This window comes from Stegodyphus dumicola, chromosome 1, assembly GCF_044657685.1.
Source record: "Stegodyphus dumicola isolate Sdum_Otavi_A_Nest chromosome 1, ASM4465768v1".
In the NCBI taxonomy this organism is placed as follows: Eukaryota; Metazoa; Arthropoda; class Arachnida; order Araneae; family Eresidae; genus Stegodyphus; species Stegodyphus dumicola.
Window position 1 is genome coordinate 99,673,510 of NC_140768.1, and position 19,932 is coordinate 99,693,441.

General features: G+C 32.4%; 1 protein-coding gene across 2 annotated transcripts in view; it reads left to right on the forward strand.

Moving 5' to 3' along the window:
- The first annotated feature begins 10,673 nt into the window (after positions 1-10,673).
- LOC118183633 (uncharacterized) overlaps positions 10,674-19,932 on the forward strand; it is a 58,838-nt gene continuing 49,579 nt past the window's right edge. Inside the window, exon 1 of one of the 2 annotated variants that reach the window (XM_035353232.2) lies at positions 10,674-10,943. The gene's annotated coding sequence lies outside the window, so the exon portion shown is untranslated. The remainder of the gene's footprint in view (positions 10,944-19,932) is intronic. The other variant, XM_035353231.2, reaches the window with a different exon arrangement.

The window sequence follows — 19,932 nt, forward strand, 5'->3', positions numbered from 1 at the left end:
AGAATAATACTTGGCTTTTCGAAGAGCTAGTAAGATTTTCTCTCTTATACTACTGCCAATAATAACAGTTGATGTTCTTTGGCTGGATGATGTCTGTTCTTTTGTAATTGATTCTGATGCTGATTCAGTGTGAGCATCATTTACGCCCGAAGAAGTCTTCATCTTCTTTATGAAATGAGACATTGCGTCTGCCTGCTTCTGAAGAGCAGCATCTTTCTCAGCTTTGCGTTTACGATTCTGTGCACCGGATGATTTCTTCTTTGTTTCTATGTTATCAAAATTTCACACTGAAATTTAAAAATTCAATTCTAAATTTTAAATATGTAATCTTTCTTTTAAAAATAAGGCATAACATCTGCTAAATATAGAATAAAGATTGAAAAGTAAAAAAAAATGAAGCTGATGAAAAAAATAAACTTTATAATAACTTTTTCGAGCTGTTGGGAAGTATCAGCATCTTTCTAATAAACGATAAGGAAGAGTTTGACCGCGTGATAGGTCAAACTTAATGTTTGCCAAGGGCTCTGTGTACAATGACCACCATCTCTCTCCAAAAACACTAGCTAAGTCTTACCTCAACCTTTCAGTATACGCGGCCCAATTTTCAGCCATAATTTTCATCGCCCCCCCCCCACATATTATAAAGTGTATGCAATTATAATGTATTTTGAGTATTTTTGGCGCTAAATCTTAATTACTAATTACTTACTACTTAATTAAACTACGACCTTAATTTTAAACTTAAAAATTCCCAAGAATACGTAAATTTATACAAATTTGGCAACGTCGATCCTCAGCATTGACAAAACAAGAATCTGTTGCACTTTTATTGCTGTTCTGTTCACCATCTCAGATATACTCGCGGTTTCCCGAGAAGTTCCGACTTGTCTCGAAAATTCTTGACTATCTGCGTGAATGTCTGTATGTCTACATATCGCTGCGTGGCTAGATGGCGCTGCATGTCGCAAGTATTACCGTTTTCGGAGCCAAGATGCCGTCTCAAGCATGCGCAGATGTCACACAATGTTTCTCTATAGGGAGAAGGAGGAAATTCGATAGCACCAGTTTTAATTCCAGCCAGTCTCATTCGAGTCTATCCTTCTGTCGCTATCTATTCTACCGTGAATGTTTACGTTATATGTTTTCGTGTTCAGTGCAATTCACCGTATTAAAAATTCACGGCGGCAGATTTATGCAGAATTATGGATAGATTTTTAAGCGGGCGTAAGCGAGCATTAGACGATAGTCAAGCATCAACAAGTACACAGACGAACGTGGTTCCGAAAATAAAATCAAGAAAATATTCTCAAGAATACTTAAATTTTGGATTTACCAGTACTAAAGTAAATGAAGAACAAAGACCATTATGTATCATTTGCTCAAAAATATTGGCAGCAGACAGCATGAAACCTAATAAACTTCAAAGACATTTGGAAACATTTCATAGTGAGTACATCAACAAACACAGAGAATTTTTCAAATTAAAATTAAAATCATATGAAAAGCAAAAAACATTTTTAAAAAAAACTTTGTCTGAATGAAAAAGCATTAATTGCTTCTTACAAAGTTTCATATAAAATAGCCAGATGTAAAAAGCCTCACACCATTGGTGAAAAGCGTATTTTGCCAGCAGCAATTGAGATTGTAGAAACTATGTTTGGAGATAATTTTGCAAACCCATTGCAGTCCATACCTCTTTCAAATGATACTGTTGCCCGTCGAATTACTGATATAGCTGAAGATGTACAGTGTCAGCTTTTCTCGAAGTTGCGTGACAAATTATTTTCAATACATTTTGATGAGGCAACACATAGTAATAAAGACGCTCATTTCATTGCCTATGTTCGATTTTGTGATGATATGTCAATAGAGGAACTACTTTTCTGCAAACCAATAGAACTCAAAGCAACAGCACACGCAGAGTCGTAGCTAGGGTTTTCAGCGTCCAGGGACAACTGAAGATTTCGCGCCCCCCACTGCTTGCCAAGGATGGAAAACATTTAATTTTAAAATGTCGTAACATCAGTTTGGCGCCCCTTGGATTCTGCGCCCGGGGCAGATGCCCCCCTCTAGCTACGCCCCTGAGCACACGCATTATTTTCTATCTTAATTGATTTTATGAACGAAGCAAATATAGAATGGAAAAATAGCGTCGCAATATGCACTGATGGTGCTCGTTCAATGTCAGGAAGATTCCAAAGTATACAAGCACTTGTAAAGCAAAAATCGCCAGAGCAACTGGACACATTGCATGATCCACAGGAAAGCTCTAGCTTCAAAACAAAATGAGTCCTGGTCTGAATACTATGTTAACTACCGTTGTAACCGTATTAAATTATATAAAAATGAGACCCCTGAAATCAAGAATCTTTTCCGCACTTTGTAAAGACATGCAGCACATTCAGCGTTACTATTTTATTGTGAGGCAAGATGGTTATCGCGTGGGAAATTTTTGCAACGTGTTTATGGATTAAGAGATTAAATTCTTTATTTTCCTATAAGAGGAGAACAGACCGGAAGCCGAAAATTTTCGCGATGGTTTATTTGTGATGAAATTCAGCTACTTGGTCGACATATTCGAGAAATTAAATAACTTGAATCTTTAACTCCAAGGAGCAAATACATATATATTGGATACGAAGCAAAGTTAATGCTAATTATAATATAAGTTAATGCTTTTTGTAGAAAATGGAAATTGTGGAGCAGAAATGTAAAGCAAAAAAACCTAACAATGTGTAAAAATGTGGATAATTGTATTAAAACTTATAAGGCCGAAGAACAACATGTAAAAGTGGTTTTTGTAACCATTGAAAATCATTTAGCCATGCTGACAAAGAATTTAAAAATTACTTTCTTGCTGACGACAAACTGATAGAAAGTTACGAGTGGGTTCCATTTCAAAATACTCCCGAAGGGCCCTCAATTGCCAAAGAAGAATCCTTCATAGACTTCACGACAAGTGGAGAAACCAAAAGACAATTTAGTAATAAATCACTCTTTGAATTTGGGCAGGAGTGAATGATGAGTTCTCTTCACTAAAAACAAGAGCATTTCTCATTTTATTACCATTTTCAACATCCTACCTTTGTGAAACTGGATTTTCTGCGGTGGCTTCATTGAAGACAAAATATAGATCTCAGCTAAATATAGAAAAAGAACTGAGAGTGTCCATTTCTAATATTAAACCTTCCTTCGAAAAACTTTGCTCTGCAAGACAGGCCCAAGGAACTCACTTAGAATTATTAAAATTGTTTTTAATTTAATACGTTTCGATTTAGTAATTTTTTTAAATTTAAGAATTATGCAAACATTTATGATACGAAGGCATGCTAAGGCGGGAGAAATACCTTATAATGTTTACAAAACAAGTACTCGATTATGTACGGTTATAAGGTATGTCTCCTATTTTCCTAGGGTGCCTTCGTGGTGTAGTGGATCTGCGTGCTGTGTCGGTATTTCAGAGGACCGTGGTTCGATTTCCGGCGAAGGCAGTTGCTAATTTTTCATCTCGCCGGCTTTTTCAATTAACCTAATGTCTCTACATTGTCTTGTGGCTATCGAATTATAACTCTAATACCAGACAATAATAGAATTAACAGGAATATGTTTGAAATGCTTTTCGGTGTTACATTAAAATCGTCATTTGAAAACCGAACAATGCATAATCTTCCTATATTTATATTATTTGATATAGTCTGGAATTTTCCTTAAAGAATAAAAGATTTAAATTACCTTTTATTCTTAAGGAAAATTTCAGTCAGATAACCTTGAGGTCAATTTCGACAAATGAGTGGCTGTAATTATCACGTATCTTTACAACAGATTATACAATCGGAAAGGAAACAAAAATTAGTTAGTTTGCTTAAGGTATCTGCCTACGTTCGGAGCACATTTTTTTAAAAACATAGAATTCTGATGAAATATATATTTATTTAGTCAAAATATGGTATCAAATCATGAAAAGAGGTAAATTTTTAGGAATATTTTCATAAATTTTTGAAATATATGCAATTTTATGCACATTTTTAGGAGAATTTAACACTTACGTTAAATGTCATATATTTTTTCCACAGCATATATTTCAATTTTATTTATACTGTATACTACTGCAACACTCATCTGTGTTATGAACCAAAATGTTTATGATATTTCTAAAATTTACTAAAATATGTGTAATTACATGAAAAAACACAGTTTTTTGTAAAATATTTCTTATCGTTTTATATAGAAATACTTAATAAAACAATCAAATTAATAAATATAACTTAGATTGTAGCTTAAAACCAAGTAAATAATATAGAAAACACTTTAGTGAAATTTAATAGAGTTACCTTTAAAACATTTTGAGTAATTACATTTCTTGTATGTAAAAACACTAGAAAAATTAGTTTTCCAGAAAACGCATTTAAAGATTTCACATTAACAGAAAAACTGTTCTGTTGTATTTACACACTTAACATTCTCCACATTTGTACATCACACCCTCCATATCTTTGTACTTAAGTAATTTTGATTTCCTATTTGACTTTAATTTTTTTCTGGCTATTTTCGAAATGAGCGACGAATGACGTTTCGAGTTCTTTATTCTTTCGTTATCAATTCCAAAGTAATTTTTAATCATTTCTTGTTCAATTGATATGCCTAAATGTTCAAACACAGGAAGTAATCCAAGATACCCTGAATTAAAAATTAAAACTGCTATATATGCACCCAGCAACATAGTCTTTATACCTAATCGCAATATTGCCAGACCCAGTTCAAAAAATCGCAATGTTCCAGTCCTAATTCAAAAAATTAAGGCAAATAATTATTAGCAGAAACAAAAAAAAGTACCCAGAATTAAAATGAAATGTTTTAGCACAATTTAAACACAAACAGGTAAAAAAAAAAAAAAAAAAAAAAAAAAAAAACACAAAACACGGATAACAACATTGTTTTGGCACTTCCGGTCTTTCTGCTTTCACTTCCAGTGCAGTTAATTGTCTATATCTTCTCTTCTAATTATCGCAAACGTAAAAATGAACTATTTTTGGAATCTTACAAAACTTACCTTTCAAATTGGGCAATTAAAAAAAATCGAATTTTTTCGCCGAAATCGTTTTTTTAACGTAGGCAGATAACTTAAAATGCAGTCTTCTGAGAAAGACTTATCAGAAAAAAGAAAAATATGTAAATTAAATAATTCTGGATTTAGATGTAATAAATTCCAGAATATTAAATTTTAAAGTTATATAGTAAATATCTGCAAACTGTACATAGTTGAGCTATAGAAACATACTGCGGCCCGCCAGTGGCTGAGTGGTAAAATTGCTGAACACTGGTAGTTCGGTACCGATTTCAATCCCGGCGAACGGGCTGGTCATATGGGTGTTTTCGTTGTTTTCCCCATATGTAACTTGTGTACGAGCCAATTTCACTTAGAAAGTCCCCCACGAAGGCTTTCCTCCACTGTGCATGTTTGCAATGTTGTGAGCATTTTTTACTCTTCTCTATCATCAAATAAATGTAGAGTATATTTTTGATCAGATGTACTTTCTTTCATAAGAAGTTTTAGAGCATGATATAATGCTCATTGAGATTGATTGCATAGTTATGATCTTGCTTTGTTTTTAGAGAATTTGTAATATATTTTTGGATATGCTATAAGATTTACTGTATAACGTTTTTGCTTATAAAGCATCATTAGGATCAATCTTTTTTTTTTTTTTTTTTTTTTCAATATGTAGATTCAACTTAAGATCTATTAACTAGGATAACATATTAATACGATTTAGGTATTCACTTAATGTCCACTTGTGTATTTATTATTAAAAAGCATTTTAGGATCTCGGATTGAATATTGCAAAATCTTTAAGGGAATAAAGAAAAGAAATAACCCCTTTTTCTTTAATATCATTGCACAGAAAAACATAATTATAAAGCAATATTTTATTATATTAGAATTAACGTGTTTATATTAATTTTGTTACGAAATACTATATACGTTTTTTAATATTTAAGCAGTATAAATCAATCTGCTTAATTTAAACAATATAGATTAATCGGAGAGCTTAAGATACATTTTCTTCTTTTTATTACGAAATGAAAATCATCTTGTGCTGAGCTCATTATACATGTTATATTTTAATTGATATTAACATACTGTATAATTTTTATAAATATTTTTCTGTGCATATGTTTCCCTGTAATTTTTCAAATTTCATTTCCGTATAAAAGTTCAGATACGTTTCAGTTTATTTAAATCTGCTTCGCTAAATTTATAATATCGCTCAAATCTTATTTTATCTTCTGTTTGATAAATCGGTAGAAAAGTATTTAAATATTATGATATAATATAGCAAGTTATTAATCCTAAAATTCAAAATATTAAGTTGTAAAAATTAATTTCACTTGACTTTTGTGTTTGAAATAAAAAGTGAGATAAATATGTGTCGATCGCCTTCGCTTGTGGCGTCACAAATCGATGGAGCAGGCCTGTAGATATCTAGTTGTCCTTGGGTGTAGCCCCAGAAGCCAACTTAATATTAAAAATATAATAAAGATTCTCAACGTTTTATGAAAATAACTGAATATAAAACTTTAGTTCTTTACTTCGGGCATCTCAACCGACGTGCCTACGGTAAGCTCCTCAAGCGGCTTTTTATATGCCTTTTGCCTTTCTGTACAAAAGCGTGCGCGAACACACCAAGATGCTTAATTGGGGAATCTAGTCAGTAAATAAATTGTATAAATGTTGAGAATTTGGACATAGACTATAAACACCAACAACCTCCCCCCCCCCCGAAATAGAAAATAAACTCTCTATACCAGTGTCCAGATAGCGAAATATCCAGCTATCTGTCCAAAACCGAAATTATCGATATTACAACAGCACCCACATTACAATAACAATAGTTTACTAGTTTATAAAATAATATGATCTGTGATGAAAAACATAACAACCTGGCAACTAGGTACCTAATCGCCTTTTATAAATTGCCGTGCCGTACACTTAGTACACCAGTTAGTGTGCTTCTGTCTGACTTGAGTATCGCTGAATACTTGAACGATGAATATCTATAGTAGTGTTTAAGGCGTTTTAGCTTAGGTTTCGCTTTTTATCTTGCTTACATTCCTCTGCATGCTTGGACAACTGAAAACTATACATCAGCGTAAGTTTTTAATAACCACTGAATTTATACTGTGCTATAACTATTTCTTTAACTATAGGTAGATTAAAAATTAACCAGGTTGAGTAAGAAGGAAACGAAAAGCACATATATTTAAATATGATTGTAGGCAAATGGTGATAAGAATATTACAATTCACTTATGTACTAATTCTTGAATACTTTGTAAAGTTTTCTTTGGGGGGTGGAGGGAAAAAAACATACTGGGCCGCGAAATGTTTTCGTAAGTTTTACCGGTCAGCGGACTAAAAGATGTTGAGAAGCACTGCTCTACAGACTTTTGCGTTTTCGTGTATGCAAATCTTGCCCTCCCCTCCAAATCCCGTGAAGAAAATGAAAAGTTGGTGCCTGTGTTCATTCTTACATACGGCAAAATGGCAAGTTTTCCCTGATAGAAAAGGCTAATCTGTTCCCCCTTCCCACCCTCACAGAAATTTTCACGAAAAAAAAAAGCCGTATTTCACTGTATACACTTTAAATAAAAACGATAAAATAAGGATAAATAGAAATTATATTAAGTAAAATAAAATAAAAACGTACTTCATCAAATGGACTTTTCTTTTCCAATAGTAGTAAGGTTATTGTGCATCGAAAATTTTCTTCGCCAAACACTCAGTGACTCAGTAAATACGAAAATGGAATGTGTAGATGATACATAACACGTGGCTTTCTAGACACATGGAAAATGACCGTTATCTGGTACCAGATGCGAAGAAAGGTCATTGTGAGTAATGAACAACGTCTGCGTATGTAGTCGGTGTAAGTACGGTATTACTTAGATTTAAACTTGCTCACAGCGTGAATTCCCAACTCGAACTTCTTTGTATGATACTATCCCTGAGGAGGTGTTGGGAAGGGGCGCGAACTCCCATGGTCCCTGTCCTGTGTAAGCATTCAAGGAACATTTTTCTTCTTCCCCAATAAGTGCACATTCTTTTGCATTAAAAAAAAAAAAGCTCTGTGTCGTTCGCTGGGCGGCACCCCTCCCTTGGTCGGCATCCGCCTGCAAAAAAAGCCTTGAGGGCCCGCTTCTCCCGGCCCTGTGTCCCCACATACAGTGGCTCTCAAAAGTGTTCGTACACTTGTGATTTTCACTGAAATAAGGCTCTATCCATTAATTAAAAGTAAACTTTCTGAATGAGATTTTAATAATAAGATCTATAACCTATTCGCAGCAAAATTACACGAAATATTTTTTTAAATATAGCGAAACTTTATTTTTAAGTAATTAATATTCAAAAAATGACAAACATATTATGTCACAAAAATCTTGACATAATAGTAAATATTTTCATTTTTCATTAAATTAATATTTAGTAGGATATCCTTTAGCATACTCAACAGCTTTTAAACGTTTGAGAATAGATTTTACTAGTTTTTTTGTAACTTATGTATCAATGTTCCTTTATTCTTCCATCATGACTGTTTTCAGTCGCTTTTCGTTTTGATGTCGTGTTTCCGTACTCTAACCTCTAGTTCTTTCCAAATTTGTTCTATGGGGTTTAAAATCTGGCGACTGAGTTGATGTTTTCAAGACTTGTGGACAATTATACAGACACCACAGGCGAACGTTGAGAGCCGTATGCTTAGGATCATTATCATGATTAAAAATAGTTTCCAATACCCAAATTTTGGGCTGATAATTTTAAATTGTCTCTTAAAATATTTAAATAAAGAGAATGATTCATTATGCCATTAAGAAATGCCAAATTACTTAGTCCTGATGCTGCCATGCACCCCCACACAAGAACACCTCCACCGCCATGCTTAAATGTTCTAAGTTCTTAGAATGAAGTTCCTCATTTTTTCTTCTCCATACAGTATTCGACCATCGGAACCAAAAATATTAAATTTCCTTTCGTCAGCAAATAGGACATTATTCCAGTCTGTTTCGGGAGTATTTATCATTGATTTTTCGAATGAAAGCCTAAGCTTTCTGTTTTTCTCACTAACAAGAAACTTTTTACAGGCAGAACGCCCATGTAATCCAGCTTCTCTGAGAACTCGTCGAACAGTTTCAGGTGAAATTGAAGTAGAAAACTTTGCATTAACTTTCTCGGTCGACATTTTCTTACCTTGTTTTCAATCCGATTTTCTTCTTTAAAGCATTTTATCACATACTGCACTGTAGAATGGGATAAATTAACTAATTTAGCGATATTTCGAATTGATTTACCACTACCATGGTGAAAAATTATCAATTTTCGAATGCTGTTTGTAATTTCTTTACGACTGAGACCCATTTTTCAATAATAAATAGAATATTATGAAGTAAACAATAAAAAATTACAGCAAACGATTTTTTAAATGGCACCACAATGCAAAAATTTTAAAAAAGCGGCGAACGTTAATTCTAATTTTGATTTTATCTAAAAATATTTCAGTGTACGAAGACTTTTGCGAGACAAAATGTTTGTCATTTTTTTATTATTAATTTCTTAAAAATAAAGTTTCGCTATATTTAAAAAATATTTCATGTAATTTTGTTACAAATAGATTATAGATCTTATTGTTAAAATCTCATTCAGAAAGTTTACTTTTAATCAATAGATAGAGCCCTATTTCAATGAAAATCATATAAGTGTATGAAGACTTTTGGGAGCCACTGTATATATAGGTATAAAGGAAAATATATCGCATTTGGTAAGTGTTTGTATATGTTACAAACTAAACAACGGAAGCAAAGGAAGATGAAATGAGTTAAATAAAAACTGTTAAAATGAATAAATTATTAACTTTTATACATTCACTTGATATTTTATAAGAAACAATACGTATCTGAACAGAATTATTTAATAGGTAAATATATACAATACATGTTATAGTTACAGAGTTAATACTGAACTATATCGGCTAAACTAAGAATAGTCATTATTAAATTAGAAAGAATTATTGTTATTTTATTGTTCACTTTCAACTAAATATAATCATTATTAAATGGTACGTACAACTCCAGCATTCCATGAGCCGAAATAAAAGAACTTCTACCTACATTGCATTCATATCATATGAGCTCAAGGAGGGTAGAATAACTCAAGGAGGCTATTCTAACCTCCTTGTATGAGCTCATGCTCAGCTGAAGGAGTTTTTTTTTCCCGTATATACTTAATATTTATCTTTACTGTAATAACCATATGCAGTGCTAACTGCCGTATATGCAGTTCTCGACACCATAGTCAAGCCATAAAAAAAGCACCTTAAGTACACTCTGTTGAAAAATGAACCGCCATTTTTCTCTATTTAATACCCCTTCCCCCAACTAATCGTATATGAAGTTTGCTGCTTCAGTAGTTATGTTTGACACATACAAAATTTCATTTCAGCCGCCATAACGAAATATGGCCAATCAAGTATCACACTAGAAAATACGACATATCATCACGATAGTTCGTTCATCTCTGCGCATGCGCTAGCCACACAATTCGCCAAGACCTGATAAATCGCCAAATTTAGTCGCGAGTTGCGTTTCCTAGGGAGGAATTTTAAGGGTCAGACTCGCTCTCCCACTTGCTGTGGAGTGAAAAGAGAATCCCGACATCGATGTTAAGATCGACAAGAGTCTTTTTCATCAAAACAATTTAATGGGAATTACAGCAAATATTTTTTAAATTTTTATATTTGATCCCCATTAAATTGGCTTTCGAGTTCAAGACTAAGCATCGAGGTGCACCAGCCATTACGTTTTTTTATCATGAGTAAACAATTATTGTGAGAACTTTAATAGATCCAACTTAGATATGGGAGGAAATGATAATTACGCTTTGGACAAGCACAGGTGAGGCTTACTTAATTCTGATTGTTTAAAGTATTTCATAGAAACTTAACAGATTTCAAAATTATTCTATAATCCTTTGTTTACACTTACATCATGTTATATAACAATTTTTTCTTTACTAATCAACTTATTTGTCACCTGCTTAGGTATGATGAATCTTTGAGCTATTAAGCGTAAAGTTTATTACAAATACTATATAAGAAATATATTAATTCCATAGCATATACTAAATTTGTCACCGTTAAATTAACAGCTTTGCTTAAGGGTCCAATATGCTATTTTCAATTGTCATCAATGGAAAAGATGCAATTGTTGTACAGTAAAAAGTAGTAGAAAATATGTATTATTGCTTATTTATAAATATGCCATATGACCTCGCACATTTTTCTTTTCCCCTACTAAATTTATCATTTGAAAATCCAAAGGAGAAAATTATCCAAATAACTGAATTTCTGAAGGATGCTGTTACAGTAAGAATGTAACAAATGAAAAGCAGTCATACAGGTACTGCACAGGAAAATAAAAGTAACTATCACAATATTATTTCTTTAAAAGGAACCTACAATCAATAAGAAAACATGACAATCTTAACAGTTATCTAACACAATATTTTCATTTCTACTTCCCAGCTACTTGAATTTTGCCTGTACTTATTGTTGTCTTTGCAACTCCTTAGGCTATCCATAAATAATTAGGAAAGTTGAATATGCAGCTATCTTATCTTAAGGAAATCGAAGAACTGAATTGCGAGGTTAATTTTTGCTTTGGTGTGATTGATCAGTTCTTCTGTTGGGTTGGCATAAATTTCAACAGTTAGGAGAGAAAGATAAAGATAGTTTGCACAGATTTGTCTTTGTTAGCAAGGTTAAAAAAAAAAAAAAAAAAAAAAATGCTACGGGGATGCATCCATTTTAAAATTCAAGGAAGTTCATTCTCTGAATATACCTGAAAATAAATAAATAAATAAACTGTGAATATTTTAAAAATTTGCAAAACCTGGCATTAGAAAGGTGGGAGAGGATATATGAAATGCGATATTAAATAAATTATGTAAAATATTGAGCAAATTGTTTGTGTGTTTATGAAATAATGAATATGATGCAAGAAAATGCTTATGAAAATTTTTCCTTCTCTCAGCATGCCTGATATAAAAAGGAAGTTATCTAAGCTACCTTTTTTCCCCTTTTTTTAATGAAAATATACATTATCTGTTAATGCATGTTTTTTTCTTGCATTTTGGAGAAATGATTGTATGAGTACATTCCAGTTCATTTACAGCTGGTCGAGAGAATTAACATCTGTTGATTGAGAAGTACAGCTCGATATAGATAACGAACGATAACAGATTGGAAAATATACCTCTGAAAAGATTCTATTAATAGAGCAGAGCTTCTGGTAAAATCAGAGGACCTAATAAAATAGCAGCCTCTTTGTGAAGTGCAAAAATAAAACGAGTCGAAATTTCTTCAGCACTGGCTGTATGGTGGATTCTGCAAAGAAACTGTTGAATGCTTTACTGTAAGAATCGCAGAAAAAACTGCAACTGAGAATTCTGTAAGAATAATAAACATAGCTTTGTTAGGATCTCTGCAAGCTTTCATGCTTGATGGGATAACATATAAGTAGCAAATGATATTAAAACCTCTATCAGTGCTTAAATATTACTTAAAAAAGAGCTTTATATCAATATTCTCTTTTTGTATTGTTGCATCATCCATGCATCTGTGACAAGAATCAGCAGGTAAAGGGCTGCGTATCCGAAATAAACAATCCAGAATTTTACAAAAGTGCATTTATCCGTCATCCTAATAATAGTTTTGAATGTATGGTTTTGAATTGGGGAGGGCTTTGTTTTTTTTTTTTTTTTTACCTTGTAAAGAATTGTGATGCAGCTATGGAGTGGGTGTACTAATGACAAAGGAAGTGTTACATTATTTCAGAAATATGATATCTTGCCTAGGGTAAGAATGCTCATCCCATGAAGCTTTATTTTATAAACGATTGAATGGCATGGAAATGCCAGCTAAGTGTTCGATGCACTTGGCTAGCATTATTTATCTGTGATGTTACATTATGTAAATTTTGCAGCTTAGTAGTAGTTTATGAACTGTTCTTAGGTGATTATAATAATAATTTTCTTTGAATAAATGTAATTCTCCGATGTATATATATATATATATTTTTTTTTAAAATTAAAGCAGGTTTATGTGTATACGGAGATTAGTGGTAAGTTCTACAGTTCTCTGAATTTTTTACTTAACTTTCTATTTTCTTAGTTGAAACATACTAAGAAAATAGAAAGTTAAGTAAATTATAAAGAGCAAAGGGAATTTCAAAATTATATGACGACAAAACTTAGTAAAAGCTGACGTGTAATGTTTATAATGGCTTAATAGTTTGGAAAAGAATAACATCTCTGAGAAATATTTGCATAACCAATTTTTCAGGCACCACGCTCATAATAATCCTACGATCAAGCAAATGTCACAATTTTCGTATGCATTCTTTTTGTTTTATTCCAAATTCAACAGTTATAAACAAGTCATGATATTTTTTGCTTTATTTTTAATTTTTTACTCTATTACAAAATCTTTGTTTAATAATAAAAATTTGTATTTTATGTTTCTAAAGTATGTTTTCTTTTTATATGCTAAGGCTTCCCAACTTACAATAAATATCAATAGTTTGGAAATCTTTTTTAAAAAAATTACGAACTACCAAGTAATTAGCTTTTTATGTGTAAATAATTGCCAAACTATGCTAAGGTGGTTGCATTAATATATACTGTGATTCATAAATATATGAAAATACGGCATTCAACTATTCAATGGTAGCTTTTAGGCAACATTATATTTTTTATGCACTTTGGCATAGATTCAACTAATCTTTTCATGTAAGAATGCCGTATCTTTCCATTCCACTGTAAAAATTGCCTTTAGTAGAGCTTTCAAAGAACTGTGTTTCCTTATTTTCTGCAACTCACTTCATACATGTTTGATAGGATTTAAGTCCATAGAATATGGAAAAGTTCTGTTTAATAATTACAAGCGAACATTTAGGGCTGTAATTTTGGATCATTAGCTACATAAAATTAAATATATTTTGCATTCCAAGTTTTCTAACAGATGTTTTCAGGTTTTCATTAACAATATTTATATTTATATAGATCTATGTAATTTTTTATAAAAAATCAATTTCACCACCCTGGAGGGAAGAGATTTTTCTCAAACCATTTTGAGTACACTCCCATGTTTAACATTAGGCCTTTTAAATTTAAGTCTTTGTTTGGCTTTATATCCATTCATCCATTGGACCAAATATATATTAAATTTTGACAGTCTTACTATAAAACTGTTCCAGTGTGATAAATGTTTGCTTATCGTGGATTTTGAGAATGCCACATATATTTTTTTCTTAGTTTTTTTTTTTTTTTTTTTCGTTTTGTTGTTGATAAAAAATTTCCCTGCTGATTGCCTATAGTATTCATGTGCTCCGGATACTCTTCTAATAGATTCAGTGTTAACTTATAACAAACCATTCTAATAAATCCAGTGCTAGTTTATAGTACTAATATTTCAGTCTTGTTAGTTTTTCATAGGCTAAATCTCTTAATTCCTTAACTTCAAATGTGATGTAGACTTCAGTGCATTTTCAACATTCCGTGCAATTTTCATCATTTTATTACATCGCAGCTAGTCAAACATCAAGGATGTTTTTGAACATTTCAAATACTTTTATCATCTTTAAAATGATGAATAAAAACATTTTTAACAGAACTTGTTGCAAATTTGTAGATCTTGCTATATTCACTTCAGATATGCAACTGATAAAATGTTTTGCTGAACAAGTAGTAATTTCAAATGCAGACGATAATTATAATTCCTGTTATTTACTTTCACGTAATATACATAAAGAAACAGGGTCTACCAACATATCTCAACAATTGCAGTGTGGTATCATGGTGAGGCTCCTCTAACTACTATACTGTCCGAGTGGCTAATCAGTATTGTAAATAAATGTTTTTGCATCTAATGGTTCTGTGAGACTAAAGGTACATCCAAGAGATAATAAGAGATTTTGTAAACAGTAACAACATTTATTTACAAGAAAATATATGAAAATTTCAATCAATTAGAGATATATTATTAGGCATCTCTGCCATGTCCTACACCTTTAGTATCCTGCCTGCCACTGACTATTGGGACGAACACATCTCCCTCTAGTCAGAATAACGCTGGAAATATGTAATACTCCCCACCTGAACTCACTTGAGTTCACTAACCGTTGAATTTTAACTAAATTTACATTCAGGAACCATTTAAAATTACAAGAATAAAAATATAAATAGCATATTATATCAAATACAAGCTTCAAAATTATTCAGTCACTTGACATACAAAAACAAATTACACTTTTAACTTCCAAAAGAAAATTGTTCAAATATCAAGCCTTAAAATATAAGCACAATTAAACTATTATTAATACACAGATAGAACATTAACAGGTTGCAACTCAATTAAATTAACACAATTAAGAATTAATTTCCAAATTATACACAAGTTGTACTGAGCATTTTATTTGTCCTTTAGGAGTCTGAATAAGAAGAGAACAAGCTTTTTCATCTCTTCCTGGATATAGCTCTAAAATTTTACCCATCATCCACATATTTCTGGGATAACGCTCATCATTAATCAAAACAATATCATTCACTTTAAATGAAACTATTTTACCTGGTTGTGGAGAAATATAAGCTGATCTTAGATTAAGTAAATATTCCTTTCTCCACCTGTTCCAGAAGTGATTCAAAAGTATTTACTGATATTTATATTTCTTTACCAAAGAATTCCTATTAACATTAAAATTTTCATTTTTATGTTTTATTACAGGTAAAGACACCAACCTTTTACCAATAAGAAAATGAGATGGGGTGAGTGGAAAGGGTTCTGAGGGTTCATTGTACAGATACGTGATAGGCCTGGAATTAACCAGAGCTTCAATTTACAAAAAAAAAAAAACAGTTTCCAATTCCTTCAAAGAGAGAGAGGATCGTCCAACAATTTTCTTTAAGCAGGTTTTAACTGTTCGTATATGTCTCTTACAGAAACTTCCCCACCATAGACTTTTTTCAACTATAAAATTCCAAACTATACGTTTAGAAGCAAACAAATTTTTAACTTGATCATTATCTATCTGATTCCACCATTTTTTCAATTCACAATTTGCTTTTTTAAAAGCTTTGGCGTTATCAGAATATATAGTGGAACATAATCCTCGACGAGAAACAAATCGTCGGAATCCTAAGAAAAAAGAATCAGCACTTATGTTAAGAACTACTTCTAAGTGGATACCTCTTGTCACTGCACAGCTGAATATAAGTAAATAACACTTTGAATTAAAATCACAAACAAAAAATGGTCCGGCAAAATCCACACCGCATATATCAAATGGTGGATGCTCTTGAATTCTATCAGGCGGTAAAGGGGCAACCACCTGCATTCTAGATTTCACTTTGAATCGTCTACAAATCAGACAGTTATTTAACACTTTTTTCACAAAATGACGACTTTTAACAATCCAGAATTCTTCTCGTAAATGTGTTAAAGTTGCATCAAGACCTAAATGGCAAATTTTAGTATGAGAATCACAGATAAGTAGTTCAACAAATTTATCATTAGATGGAAGAAGCCAAGGATGTTTGGCTCGCATATTGTTACTTGAAAACTGTAAACGTCTCTTTAAACAAAGCAAGTTATTATCATCAAGTTCAGGATTCAAATTAAATATGCGTCAACTCTTATCGATAGTTCCTTTAGAAAGAAGTTGGGTAACTTCTGTACTATAATGCTTGAATTGAGTAGCTTTGATCCAAAAACGCAAAGCTTGCTCGAGTTCTGGAGCACAGATAGGTATTTAATTTTGTAGAATTAGGTTTAGAATTGTACACAAACCTTTTAATCCAAGCAGTAACACACAGTAATCTACTTATTTCACTGAAGTCATTAACTTCCAGTAACGACGACATAGGTAAGTTTCCATTAGCTGAACTGGTTACCATGGAATTAACCAGTGCAGTCCATCGCTCTTTCACTATAACGCGTTCATCACAGATGTCATTAAAATGATGTAGCGATTCTTGAAGAGGCCACGAGTAAAGCGGTTTAGACAACCAAACAGGGCCTGACCAACACAGAGAACTTCTAAGAATCCTCCTAGCCGATTCTCCTCTAGTGGTAAGGTCTGCGGGATTTTCGGAGCCACTGCAATGGTTCCAACACTCTGGTAGAGTCAGCGACTGCACTTGAGCTACTCTGTTGGCGACAAATGGTTTCCATTGTTTAGAAGATCCTTTCAACCAATGAAGGACGATTTGAGAGTCACTCCAAAAGAAAATTTGTTTCGCGAAATTAGGAAATAGATTTTGTAAATAATTTCCTAAACGTGCAGCGAGGAGTGCTGCCATTAACTCTAATCTTGCAAGAGTCAAAGTTTTTAAAGGAGCAACCTTACTTTTTGACATTATAAAGCTCACTTTGATTTGGCCATTGTAATTCACGTACCTTAGGAACGCAACAGCCTCATATGCCTTGGGACTGGCGTCACAAAACACAGGAAGAGAAACTTCACTTATTTCTACACTTTCAAAAAACCTTCTTTCAATAGATACTGATTCAAGTTCACAAAGTTCAGAACACCAGGTTCTCCATTTATTTTGTAGGTCACTTGGCAAATCTTCATCCCATTGTAGAACACGTTCCCACATCTCTCGCAGAAGAATTTTCACAGTAATTACAAAGGGACTAATCAATCCACATGGATTAAATATCTTTGAAATAACTCTCGAAACGTGACACTTGGTGATTCTAGCAGCAATGGAATCCGTAACATCTCTTAAATCTAATTTAATTTTATCCTCAATCGGATCCCACTTCAATCACAAGAAACCTGTTCCTTGCCTGAAGTCAGTATTTTCCTCATATCCGTTTTCATTCCAAAGTTTATACAATTCCAGACAATTAGTTTTTAATTTCCTCAAATAAAATCCTGCTGCTTTTAATATCTCTATTGCTGTAGACGTCAAATGATAAGCATCTTGAACGGTATTGGCTCCATATAAGATCATCAACATAAAGAAAAGAATTTAACATGTCATAACATTTTGGATGATGTTCCTTAAATTTCTTAATGTGAAATTTCAAAATGCAAGCCAAGGAAAATGGCGAAGTAGTTAAACCGAATCGGAGACGATTTAAAAGGAGAGTTTTGGTTGAATCACCTACCTCTTCGGGAAACCACAAAAATTTAAGGCATTTTCTATCTTCCTCCGCAATCTCTATCATAAGAAAAGCTTTCTCTAAATCTCTGCAAAATGCAACTTGATATTGTCGAAATTTAAGAATTATGTCCAATAAATTTGCATACAGATTGACTCCCGATTCTAGAGACTCATTAAGAGATTTATTATTTTCATTAGCTTTACTGCTACAGTCATAAACAATTCTAACTCGAGTTGTTTCCATGTCATCCCTAATTACTGCTCTGTGGGGCATATAATATCCTGAATTTTTACCTTCATTAACACATTTTCTCAAAATCTGGCATTCTAACTGATCTGATATAATTTGTTTATACTGGTCATAAATTTCTTGATTTTTATTTAGTTTGTGCTTTAACAAATCAAAACGCTTTTTCGCAACCTCATAATTAGAATTCAATCCAACTGCAGGTCCCAAGTTTTCCTTCCACATCAATCTACAAACGTACCTTTCCCCATTAAATTCCAGAGAATTTTCAAATTTTTCAATCAATTGATTGCACCATTCAGAAAAGTTTTGTTTGTCTGACTAAAATTCTTCTATTTCCCAAAATTTTTTCAAATCGCACAAAATGGAAGAAAAGTCCATGACTAAACATACATTTTCATAATTATTAGTCAATTTATTACTTCCTTCCAATCCCGCTAGTAACCAACCAAAACAAGAATTTCTCGCAGTAATGTTTTCATTTAACTTTATTCTCTCGTCATAAACAACATCCCAAAATGAATCGCATCCGATAAGTATTTCCGTCTGGCAGTCGCCAGAAAATGAATCAGCCAAAGGTAAACCTCTTTCCTTCAATGCATTGCAAATAGATACATCAGGAATTTTAAAGGACAAATTAAATATATATTCCGTTATGACAGCTTCTAACTCGTACGATTTCGAACTTTGATCCCTATTGCGCAACGTCAATGAAACGATACCGTATTCCTTCTCACGTGCTATTTTGTCTCCGAAAGCAAAAATAGCTATTCTTTCGTAGCGTATTGCTTTTAATTTTAATTCTTTAACTAATCGAGATGAAAAAAAACTTCGATGACTACCATTGTCTAAAATAACATTAGTTAAGACTGAATTTTTATCCGAACAGGCTAAAACTGTACATGTTTGTAAAAAGGGCTTATTTTTGGTACATATATTACTATGAGACACAGAAATTTTCTCGGTGTTTTTATTAGATTTAGATTGTGAGTCATTCAAAACAGTTTCGCTTTCCACTTGATTCTCACAACCTCTCATCGTAACATTAACAGGTTTATTTTTTCTACACACTGACTCATGATGAAAATTGCTTAAACAATTTTTACACGATATTTTTGCCCTGCATACGCGAGACATGTGATATTTCTGAAAACAACACCAGCATCTAGCTTCAGTCCTAAGCTTATTTATTTTTTGTTCTACATCCAATTTTTTACAACTTCCGGAATCATGATGACCGTCACAGAATAAACAAACATTTTTTATTTGTGTATTTAACGCTGAAGCGGTTGATATATTTTTAGGCTTTGAATAGTTTTTCTGATAAGTTTGACCACTTTGATAATTTTGGGAAAAGGATCGTTTTGTAACTTTTTAGCAAGCTCATCACAGTTTCAACAGTTTCCCTAAATTCTACTTCATTCCTCAAAAATATAATAATTTCCGAAACCTCACAATTTATTTCCCTA